Raw genomic sequence first — 13,140 nt, 5'->3', positions numbered from 1 at the left:
TATGGACTGCCACAGAGAATGTCAGGCACAAATACAGTGTAAGACCCCGTTCAGACAGGGGCGACACGACTTGGTGGGGCGACCTGTGAAGTAGCGGTGCACAGCTGTGCACCGCGACCTCGGCGCAACTTGCACGGACTTCATATCATTGAAGTCGATGCAAGTCGCCTCCAGGTCGCCCCAAAGTAGTACAGGACCCTTTTTCTAAGTCGGAGCGACTTGTGTCGCTCCTATTAGAACGGGTCCTGTACTATTCAATGGCGAGTGTGAATGGGGTCTAAAAGAATATAATTTATTTAAAAAGGTAAGTAAACAATATAAACATAAATGCACCTCCAAATTACAAAACTGAGTAAAACAAACCAGATAACCAAACAAATAGTGACACACAATGTATAACTACCTAAACCAAATATATAGAGCAAATGGGGAATGCAAAGCGTAATCAAAACAGAGCCAAGGTCATGCATTGGAGATCAAACAGAAGGAGCTGGGAGCAAAACAGTACAGGGAGAGGGTAACAGGAGACGGAGAGAGCAGGTGGGAAGGAATCAGGTTGCAGGAAAGAGGATTGCAGGGGCAAATGGAGACAAAACCAAGGCAGGAATGAAGAGCATGGACAGGGTTTAACCACTTTAGGACCGGAGGATTTTCCTGCTTTACGTCCAGGCCACTTTTTGCAACTTGGCACTGTGCGAATTTAACTGACAATTGCGCGGTCATGCAACACCGTACCCAAACGAAATTTACGTCCTTTTTTCCCCACAAACAGAGCTTTCTTTTTGTGGTATTTGATCACCTCTGCGCTTTTAATTTTTTGCGATATTAATAAAAAAATGCGTCAATTTTGAAAAAATAACAATATTTTTCTACTTTGACAGTTAAAAAATATCCAATATATTCAATTTTTGTCATATATTTAGGCCAAAATGTATTTAGCTACATGTCTTTGACAAAAAAATTCTCAATGAGCGTATTTTTACCCGCTTTAGACCGGAAGATTTTACCCCATTCCTAACCAGGTCATATGTTGCGATTCGGCACTGCGTTACTTTAACGGACAATTACACGGCCGTGCGACGCTGTACCCAAATTAAATTTATGTCCTTTTTTCCCCATAAATAGAGCTTTCTTTTGGTGGTATTTGATCACCTGTGCAATTTTTACCTTTTGCGCTATAAACAAAAAAAGAGCAACAATTTTGAGAAATAACAATATTTTTCACATTTTTTTTATATGAAATCCCCCCCCCCCCCCCAAAATGTTAAAATCTAAATTTTTTAACATTTTAGGCCAATTTGTTTTCTGCTACATTACGATTGGTAAAAAAAAAATTGCAATAAGCGTATTTTGATTGGTTTGCGCAAAAGATATCGCAGCTACTAACTACGGGAAATTTATGCCATTTTTATTGTTTTTTTTTTAACTAGTATTGGCGGCGATCTGCAATTTTTTTTTTGCTGGACTGCGACATTGTGGCGGACAGATCGGACCCCTAACTGACATTTTAGACACTTTTGGGGGTACCAGTGACATTACTACAGTAATCAGTGCTATAAATATGCACTGTTACTGTAATAATGACACTGGCAGGGAAGGGGTTAACTTTATTGGTGATCAAGGGGTTAATGTATGCCTGGTGCTTACTGACGTGTGTGGGGGGAGGGGACTGTGTGACACAGGAACAGATCGCAGGTTCAGCTATGTGTCACATAGGAGATCCGCCTGCTTTGTTTACACAAGCGGGCGGTTCTCCACACTCGATCCCTGACGATCGGGGAAGAGCGGCAGTGATCACCGCCTAAAAGCATAAATAGACAGCGCTAACAGGTGACAAAATGTAAATGAATTATAAATATATATAAATGTGCTACAATAATTAATTGGTGCCCTAAAACATTGATGCTCTAAAAAATTGGTACAACCAAAAAGTGTATATATAAACAATACATATATAATAAATACTAAAGTGCTAAGATTAAGTGTCCATAATATAACCATTAAAGTGCAAAGTGATTTGTTAAGGTGCAGTCCAAAAAATGCTTCTTCAACACAAAACTAAAGTGCCAAACAGGTGCTCGAATCCATAAAAGTGCCCAAGTGCTCTTCAGGAAAAAGGCCCCCAATGGGGATGCACTCACCAGATTTTGGGTAAAAATGAGCCTTGAACATGTATAATGTTCCTTGATCGGATCACAGGATCAATGCAGCTACCCTAGCATATGAGATATCCCTCAAACGGATGGATGGATGACATGCACCTCATAGACTGGCTCCTTAATAATTCGTCTCCTCTCTCTCTCCCATGTGTGTTTCAAATATAAAGAGAGAAGCCGTACATAGTGAAGCCCGTAATATTTATTTAAAACAGAATGGTAAGAATAGTACTCACAATGTATCTTTAAAAATCGGCAATGAACAGCATTAAACAGCCTAGCACAGTCAATCCTCCAATTTCCGTGTCGCTCTTTTATGGATTCGAGCACCTGTTTGGCACTTTAGTTTTGTGTTGAAGAAGCATTTTTTGGACTGCACCTTAACAAATCACTTTGCACTTTAATGGTTATATTATGGACACTTAATCTTAGCACTTTAGTATTTATTATATATGTATTGTTTATATATACACTTTTTGGTTGTACCAATTTTTTAGAGCATCAATGTTTTAGGGCACCAATTAATTATTGTAGCACATTTATATATATTTATAATTCATTTACATTTTGTCACCTGTTAGCGCTGTCTATTTATGCTTTTAGTTTTTTCTGGTATTTTACCTAGTGAGCAGCAGCTTCAGGTTTTATACATTGTTTATATTTTATTTTTTCACCAAAATATACATCACAGCGCGGAAAATAAGTTATTGTTTTACAAGTGATCACCGCCTATCTTCCTCTGGCCCGACTCCCGCTGTGTCTGAATACAGCGGGAGTGAGCCTCTGGTGGCGCACGCCTGCCGCCCACAAGGGGAGGAGTCCAGCGTCGCTGGACGATAACGAGCCGCTTTGCCGCAGTACGCTCCATGTGAGCAGTCGGCAAGTGGTTAAATACACATCCAGCAACAAGCATCAGGTGATGACTGATTACATGAGATGATCTTCTGGCTGCTGAGACACCTGCTTGTGGACACAGGAACTGCAGCCTATAGATCTGGGAGCCACAGTGTCACCAGCAGGTGAGTTCGTTCCTGACAGTACACCCCCCCCCCCCCCGCCGATCCATACAGCCATAGCTGAACAAGTAATGTAGGGTAATGGAGAGCACAATTTGTAATTTTTTGCAACCTTGTTGTTTTGGTAAAAAACACTTTTTGATATTGTATGTTCTCTGCTTTGATTGGTGATGTATGTATATTCTCTGAATATGTTGCTTATATTTTTAGAAAAAAACTCATGTGACTTCAATGCCCAGTATCCCCTTGAGGAAGACTAGCAAATCAAAACGCGTTGGGGTTTTGGACAAAATTCTTTGGGATTGCATCTTGATGTGTATCCATATTGTTAAGTCTATGTTACATAGTTACATAGTTAGTGAGGTTGAAAAAAGACATCAGTCCATCCAGTTCAACCTATGATGTGTGTGTGTTTGCTTTTAACCGTACATTGTATACATGTTGTGACATGATACATGGGTTTATATGTTTCCTATCTACCCCCATTTTGGGGTTATTTTAATATGGTTTGTTAGCAATAAAACTTGTATTGTTTTATAAAAAGATTCTTTTGTATATAATTGTATATTTTGTCTTGGCGTCATCAAAGTCCCGCTTTCTCCCCTCCACGGCCCTTGCGGCCTAAGTATGCTAGCTAATTGGGGCAGTTGCCCCCCTTTTTTCCATTATTAGGAACATTCAGCCACTAGTCAGATGGGTTTAAATACACATCCTGCAACAAGCATCAGGTGATGACTGATTACATGAGATTATCTTCTGGCTGCTGAGAGACACCCGCTGGTGGACACAGGAACTGCAGCCTGTGGATCTGGGAGCCACAGTGCCACCAGCAGGTGAGTCCTTTCCTGACAGTACCCCCCCCCCCCCTCTAAGGAGCAGCCTCTGGCCGCTCCCTACAGCCATAGCTGAACAAGTCTATAAAGGATAGTCATCTGTAACACAAGTCCAGAGCAAAAGTTCCTCGTAAGCTGAAGAAGTGCGGGTCCCAAGCGAGATTCCCTACTGCCAAGATCCAAAAATAGGCAAAGTGTCCCAGCACCTGGGTCAGGTGACTGACTGGGTACACTGGGTGGACACCGGAACTGCAGCGTATGGATCTGGGAGCCACAGTGCCAACAGCAGGTGAGCCCTTTCCTGCCAGAGAGTAAGAAGACACAGGGCTATACAATGAGATTGGAGGAGAAGCAGTTTAACCTAAAGCTGCACAGGGGTTTTTTCACTGTCAGGGTGATAAGGAGGTGGAACTCTCTTCCACAATTGGTGGTGTCAGCGGGGAGTATTGATATTTTTAAAAGACTCTTGGATGTTCATCTTGGTGAACACAATATACAGGGATATGGGAAATGATTATCGACACTGACACACACACCTACACAGGTTGAACTGGATGGACTATTGCCTTTATTCAACCTCAACTACTATGTAACTATGTAGGTGAAAGTTCATAATTGGCGTACTTCAAAAGCTTGGCGGATTCTGCAGATGTTCTGGTGTTCCATGGGACTACATGGTGCAGCAGCACCCTCTTAGTATCCCGTGTACAGTAGCGGCAGTGACCAGGGACCCGGCCTTCCCCTTCATTTTAAAAGCACAAATAAAGAAGACAGGGCCCAAAAGCTTTGGGAAAGGAGCCCAAACCCAGTTAACCCCTTCCTAGCCTAGGAAAGCTAACTAACTTACTAAGACAGAACCTGCATTGCAGGCAACCTGCCTACATGGCTGAGATCAAGCTGGAGAGGGGCTTTGTCTTGCATCTTATGTCTAACACCCCTGGTAGTGCTGATGTGAGGACAAAGAGTGTTTAGAGGACTAATAAAATGGGCAGCTCCAACTGTTGGATGCGAGACACAGATGACTGTGGGCCAGCAGATAAGGACCAGAGGTGGGAACAGAGTGACACCCGATAAGTAGACAGGAGTGAAGCCAGGACACAAGCCAAAGCCAGACGGTAGGATGCAGGATAGACGGGATACAAGCCAAGGTCAATTCACAAATGGGCTAAATGTGTAAAAAGAAATGTCAGAACTCTGAAAAAATATATAAATAGAAATAAATAAATATAGAGCTGCTAGCAAAACAGTGGAAATTATACATACACCCAAAAACATGAATAAAAAACAGTTGCGGCGCTCAGAAAACAACTAGTAAAACATATTGGAAAGTCCAATGTGGATCCAAAAAATATAAATGGAATATCAGAAAAAAACAAGAAAAGTGTCCCAGTGCAAAGAACAAAAAAGTATTGTAACACTCGTGAACGTTGTCCTCCACCGATTAGGTTCACGGTTTCACGAGTGTTACAACACTTTTTTGTTCTTTGCACTGTGTGACAGGAGTCAATTTGGGTGGAGGGCTCGTGGAACCCAGACGACTTTAGAGAAGTCAGGAAACTCCTTGTCCAGCTTCCCCGGCCCCTCTTATGTGTAAGTCACCCTGTTTCTATTAGGGGCCCAGTCGGGTCTGCACTAATCAGACTCGCTGTACAACCACACCAGACTCAGCATTTCCTGTGATTCTAGGACAATATCCCCCCGGACAATATCCCCCCGGACAATATCCCCCCGGACAATATCTCCCCCGGACAATATCCCCCCGGACAATTTCCCCCTGGACAATATCCCCCCTGGACAACATCCCCCTAGACAATATCCCCTCTAACCCTATGTCCAGGGGGATGTTGTCCCGGGGGGATATTATCCGGGGGGATGTTGTCCCGGGGGGATTATATCCAGGGGGATGTTTTCCGTGGGGGATATTGTCCGGGGGGATATTGTCCTGATACCTTTCCGGTTACCCCGGTTATCCTGGGTTCTTTATCTGTGGTTTGTGTTGAAAGAATGAGGGGGCTCTTTCACTTGGGACGATAATATTTCTGGACAATGTCCCTCAGGAAATATATGAAGATGAACGGTTTGACTTTTCAGATTGCTAGAATACTGCAAGAGTGTCTCATAGACCCTTGCTAGATAGTGAGGTGGGGTGGGGCTAGATAGTGAGGTGGGTGGGGCTAGATAGTGAGGTGGGGTGGGGTTTGTTATTGTTAAGTGCTTGTATCCCATTGTCCTATTGTTTATGTCTGCCTTAAGATCAACCTATCATGGGATGTATTTGTGTATGTGGATTGGCTGCTAAGGAGGAGGGGGGGTTGTCCCACAGTGTATATCTCTTTGTGCCTGTGTTTGAATAAACAGTTTGATTCTGGTTGACTCAAAAACTTGTACTGTCGAGTTCTTGGGGTGATTATAGCCGGATTCACGGATCTTGTGTTCCAGAGCTTAGGAAGCAGCTTCTTGGCGGAGATAGCCAGTCAGGGTGTCCGGAGTCCGTCACACACTGGGACACTTTTCTTGTTTTTTCTGATATTCAATTTATATTTTTTGGATTCACATTGGACTTTCTAATAAGTTTAATTAGTTGTTTTCTGAGTGCTGCAACTGTTTTTTATTCACAAATGGGCAACAAGGTACCGAATCGGGACCGGGAAGCAGGAAACAGAGTCCTAACATCAGTCAAGGTCACAACAAGGCAAGTCGGGTCATACATGGGAAGGCAAACATAGCAGATCAGGTCACAGGTAAGTCAGGGACTGACCTCTATGCTTAAGCCCACGATTGGGTGAAAGGCGTTAGAGGGGTGTAGTTCAGGAAGGAACGGAGCTGAAATTGAAATTGAGCGTCTTTTGGTGTGCGCTTCCATCTCTTTCCTTAATTTTTCCGATAATCGGGTAAGATGAGCCATCGGGAGCTGCTCCTGACAAGGTTTGATCTGTCATTGGAGCCTTCATGTTGGGTTGGGTCTTAGCTGAAGACCACTCAGCAATCTGTCCATATCACAACCCAGCTTACATAGGACTAATGGTTTGGCACCAGTACCTGTGCTGAGTGTGCACATGTGTCTATGTGTACTAATACGTTTGCGCAGGGCTTTTTTTCTCAGAAAAGAGGTTTAGGAACTCAACCATGACCCCCCAACCCCCCCCCCCCCAACACACACACACCCTCCAAACCACATCAAATATCGACTGTGGTCAAATTTCAGTGGGAGGATCTTAAAGGGGCGCTAAATGTCAGGAGTGCATTAGATACCAAGTGCAGAGTTGGGGGGGGGGGGGCTACACACAGTGTGCAGAGTTCAGGTGCGTGCTACATGCATGCAGAATTTGGGGGTGCGTTATGTACATAATGTAGAATTCAGGAGTAGACTGCATACAGACTGCAGAGTTCAGCCTTCTTCCACAGCTACATCCCCTATCCAGATCCCACTTTCACCCCTCTTCAACTCTGACCTCTGCATGCAACCCCACCTCCCATCTTTTCCACCCCTCCTCCTTAAAAGCTCCACCATCTTCCACATTCATGTCTTACTTTTGTTTCTTTATTATGCTGAAGCACTCAGCCGGCTCTATTACCTCCCTGTAGACTGTAGGGGGCTCCACTTCTCTCACTTGCAGGGAGATCATCTAGTAGGGATGTTTGGATGAGGCATCTGCACTGCACCCCGGGCCCCTGCATCTCCATTATCCCCATCCTGCACTCAGTAGGAGCTGTATAGGAGATCAGATTTGTGGGAGCTGTTGGGAGACAAGCTGTCACTTGTAAATACAGAAGCTGGACTTCTATATGTAGCAAGGTTTCCAGGCCTGTGGCCTTATGTGGGTCTGCCGTTAGTACCGGTACTTTCCCCAGCCCATGTGAGCTGTGACCCTGGGTGTGACAACTGAAGCAGCGACAACTCCGGCATCTCTGTTTGTGGTTTTTATTGGTTTTGTAGGGGATGGGAGAAGGGAATGAGCGGGATACTCCTTGAGGCTTAACTATACACAATTGGGACTTTATCCTTGAAAAATGCCCGTTGGCGCTTCCTTGACGCTAGCCGGCGCCAGCCAACGCTCACTAACGTTGAGAATACCTTAATGAACACAGAAGTGCTGAATCCTCGACTTTTAGTCCAGAAGATCCAGGACTGAATACTTTGGAGCTCCTGATTCTGTAATTCGCTGAATACTGTCCTCTGCTTTGGCCAGCTTTCAGGTAGTGTGAAGTAGAACTCTGTTTAGCTATGCAGACAACTGACACACTCTGTACAATTCAGGGCCCAACTGCAGGTGCCCCCTTGAACTTGAGCTCTTCAGGGTCCACTGACTATGTACCCCCTCTGTAACTTCAGGGCCCTTAACCTAGGCTCCCCCTTTACAGCTAGCTGACACTGGATCCCAGAACCTCTTCCAGAGTGGTCTCCTCTGACACTAGGCAGACCTCCAGGGGCAATCCTCAGTACTCGCGACTTGTGTAGGCTTTCCTGGGACTGGACCCCTCTCGCTCTCTGCAGGTTCTCGGCAACACCGGATCCCCTCAGCTCACTCTGGACACTCGGGCGACGCCCTGAGACATCCACTTTTCTCCGACAGGAGGAGAGACAGCCGCACTCTCCTTCTTGGGACTCTGCTCCCGCCAAAGACCCCGTGTCACGCACTTCCCCCAAACTTATACCCACTCCCAGAATCCTTTGCAGCCTAATCTGCCTGCTGGGGTAGTTACAAGCTGGGATGTGTCCCCTGATTGGGCTTCCCACTCTGCCCTATGAGAAGCCTCTCACAGGAGGCAGTGGGGATACTTCTCCCTTCAGCAGGCACATCTGGAAGCCCTGACACCCTACCTAACAAATCACAGCCCCGCTGTTAGGCAGACAAGGCCCACTATATCTTTACCTAGCACCTACCTGTATGGTGCTACATATATTTACAAGTGATAGTGGTGAGCATGGAGCAGAGAGCCTGAGCCAGGGGTGGTGGAACTGAGTTCACCAAGCTCCAGCTGGAAAAAAAAGCCCTGTGTTTGCATACTAATACATGCCTTGTAGTGAGTTATGCTTGCATGCAATGATGTTCTCATTTTAGCACATACTTTCCTTACACAACTAGTTCCCCCTTTACACTAACTCCAAAGCCCACACTTTAGTCGGTCATTGGCTTGTAGTGCTCTTTATAGGATTTCTCATTGAACTGGCTGATGATGTCTTAGCCCCGGCCTTACTGTGACTCTGGAGAAATTCTCATGGATAAATGTGAAAATTGCGTGAAAATTACCCTGAGCTGTACTCTGCAATAATATCCCTAATGAGCAGTATTCAATAATTGCACATTATAGTCTTCCTTTAATACATCCTGTGCAGAAAAGCTTGAATCTCTGAGATACAGAACACAACCCAGCTGCCTTATTTCCTCCAACCATTGAGGCTACGGAACTCATTACTGGAGGTATAGAATGTTCTTCCTTCCAGATCAGCTTGCCTTTTAATAGATATCATTTTCTTTTCAGGACTCTATATGAGATAAGTGGACATGATACCTCTGCAGCGAGGGAAATCGTAAGATTTGAACGTCTCTGATAGACTGGTAGACAGCGGCCTGTTAATGGCATCACGCATTTAAGTGAAACCGTGTCTTTATCAGGCTAAATAATACATTTTAAAGTGTTTTTTAATCTAATATTCAAACTTTTATTTCTGTTTAGATCAGATTATAAAGAACCAATGGGAAAAATGAAGTGGCTCTGAATATGGAGTAACTGCAAAGTTTGCCCTAAATTCCCAGCAATGGTGGACTTTTATCTGATTGGTTCAAGCTGTCAGATAAACAAGAGAGACATGAGTGAATGGATCTTCCTGGTCCTCTGTGAAACCAATTTTAAATTAACCGCGCTCCCAAAGTGTACAAGGTGCTGTAAAGTGCTTATACAAATGCAATATGACTTTAAATATAATATATATATATATATATATGTGAAAAATATTTCTGCCCTATCCCTGTGTATTAACCACCTATTACTTAACTCTATATACTATAGGAAGCAGCTAGCACCACTATGCATCAAACCACCTGTACAAAATGCAATAAATATACTGTATATAGTCGAGTATAAGCCAACCCAAATATAAGCTGAGGCAATTCATTTTACCACAAAAAAGTTTGAAATTTATTGACTCGTGTATAAGCCTAGGGGGGGTAATGCAGCAGCTACTGCACCCAACTGCACAAACCAACCAGACCCAAAACAGGGGCTGCGGACATGGTACAGGGGTTACAGGGCTGTGGGCATGATACAGGAGATGCAGTGCTGCGGGCATGGCACAGGAGATGGTACAGGCAATGGTACAGGCATGGTACAGGAGATGGTATTGGAGGGGAGTTTATGTCTCAGTTGGACCCTGTAGTAGGTTTTTGCCACCGTCCCAGAAGATTTTAAAATTGTGGTGGATGTGGGTGCCTCAAACCCAGGTAAGGGGACTTTAAGGGCAAGAGTAGGTTAGAAAATAACGTTGAAAAAGAAGAAAATTTATTGATAATAATAATAATAATAATAATAATAACAACAGATTACATATTAAAGATGGGATGACCCAATTGTCTATGGGTCATCCCATCTTTAATATGTAATCTGTTGTTATTATTATTATTATTATTATCAAAAAATTTTCTTCTTTTTCAACGTTATTTTCTAACCTACTCTTGCCCTTAAAGTCCCCTTACCTGGGTTTGAGGCACCCACATCCACCACAATGGTACAGGAGTTGGTACAGGCATGGTACAGGAGATGGTACAGGAGATAGTACAGGCATGGTACAGGAGATGGTACAGGCATGGTACAGGAGATGGTACAGGCATGGTACAGGAGATGGTACAGGAGATAGTACAGGCATGGTACAGGAGATGGTACAGGCATGGTACAGGAGATAGTACAGGCATGGTACAGGAGATGGTACAGGCATGGTACAGGAGATAGTACAGGCATGGTACAGGCATGGTACAGGAGATGGTACAGGCATGGTACAGGAGATGGTACAGGAGATAGTATGGGCATGGTACCGGAGATGGTACAGACATGGTACAGGAGATGGTACAGGAGATAGTATAGGCATGGTACAGGAGATGGTACAGGCATGGTACAGGAGATAGTACAGGCATGGTACAGGAGATAGTACAGACATGGTACCGGAGATGGTACAGACATGGTACAGGCATGGTACCGGAGATGGTACAGACATGGTACAGGCATGGTACCGGTGATGGTACAGACATGGTACAGGCATGGTACAGGCATTGTACAGGAGATGGTACAGACATGGTACAGGCATGGTACCGGAGATGGTACAGACATGGTACAGGAGATGGTACAGGAGATGGTACAGGAGATGGTACAGGCGATGATACATGCATGGTACCGGAGATGGTACAGACATGGTACAGGCATGGTACAGGCATGGTATAGGAGATGGTACAGGCGATGGTACAGGCGGTGGTACAGGAGGTGGTACAGGAGATGCAGGGCTGCGGGCATAGTACAGGAGATGGAGTGCTCCTGTATAGTGTTGAGCGAACACGGACTGTATTATTCGTGTTCGTACCGAATAATTGGATTTTTTGTACCCGAACACGGACACGGACACTTTACTGTATGTTCGGGTAAAAATCCGTGTTCGGTCGTTTTATTTCCGGGTTTTGCATGCTTTGGCGCTCTTTTCATGGCGGGCTTTCAACAGCCAATCAACAATCGTTTAACTGGTGTGCCTTAAGCCATCCCAGCCATGCCTGCAAATGTCTCAGTAGCTGTGATTGGCCGTCTGAAGCATGTGACCAAGTCTTTATAAGTTCGAGGCAGCCGCAGCGGCGTCATTATGCTGCTTAGATTCAGGGACAGAGCACACATCAATGTGCTGGCTGCTGATTAGGGAAAGATAGGCAGGAAAAAACCATTTGTGTCCGGATAGAATTGAGGGACAGGTCGGAGTGTTTAGGCAGGGCGAGTTGTAGGCATTTTAGGGATAGAGTCTGCTGAATTATAGGGTCAGTGTCTTCTACAAACTACAATCGATATTGCTGTGTGGGGGGTGGGGTCTGCACTCAATCCTGATCTACGATCTCTTCTCAATCCTGTTAGGGACAGAGTCTGCTGAATTTTAGGGAAACTGTGTTCTACAAACTACAATCGATATTGCTGTGTGGTGTGGGATTGGAGATAGGCAGGTGTCAGTGATCCACATCCATTTTTCTGTGTGTGAGCTGCAGTGAACACAATCTTTTTGGGCTGCAGTGAACACAATCTTTTTGGGCTGCAGTGAACACAATCTTTTTGGGCTGCAGTGAACACAATCTTTTTGGGCTGCAGTGAACACAATCTTTTTGGGGTGCAGTGAACAAAATCTTTTTGGGGTGCAGTGAACACAATCTTTGTGGGGTGCAGTGAACAAAATATTTTTGGGGTGCAGTGAACACAATCCTTTTTGGTGTGCAGTGAACACAATCTTTGTGGGGTGCAGTGAACAAAATCCTTTGTGGGGTGCAGTGAACACAATCTTTTTGGGGTGCAGTGAACAAAATCCTTTTTGGGGTGCAGTGAACAACATCCTTTTTGGGGTGCAGTGAACACAATCTTTTTGGGGTGCAGTGAACAAAATCCTTTGTGGGGTGCAGTGAACACAATCTTTTTGGGGTGCAGTGAACACAATCTTTTTGGGGTGGAGTGAACAACATCCTTTTTGGGGTGCAGTGAACAAAATCCTTTTTGGGGTGCAGTGAACAAAATCATTTTTGGGGTGCAGTGAACACAATCTTTGTGGGGTGCAGTGAACACAATCTTTTTGGGGTGGAGTGAACAACATCCTTTTTGGGGTGCAGTGAACAACATCCTTTTTGGGGTGCAGTGAACACAATCTTTTTGGGGTGCAGTGAACACAATCTTTTTGGGGTGGAGTGAACAACATCCTTTTTGGGGTGCAGTGAACAACATCCTTTTTGGGGTGCAGTGAACACAATCTTTTTGGGGTGCAGTGAACACAATCTTTTTGGGGTGCAGTGAACAACATCCTTTTTGGGGTGCAGTGAACAACATCCTTTTTGGGGTGCAGTGAACACAATCTTTTTGGGGTGCAGTGAACACAATCTTTGTGGGGTACAGTGAACAGAATCTTTG

This window comes from Pelophylax lessonae (genome assembly GCF_965119305.1).
Source record: "Pelophylax lessonae genome assembly, chromosome: 4".
In the NCBI taxonomy this organism is placed as follows: Eukaryota; Metazoa; Chordata; class Amphibia; order Anura; family Ranidae; genus Pelophylax; species Pelophylax lessonae.
Note: the sequence above shows the minus strand (reverse complement) of the source record.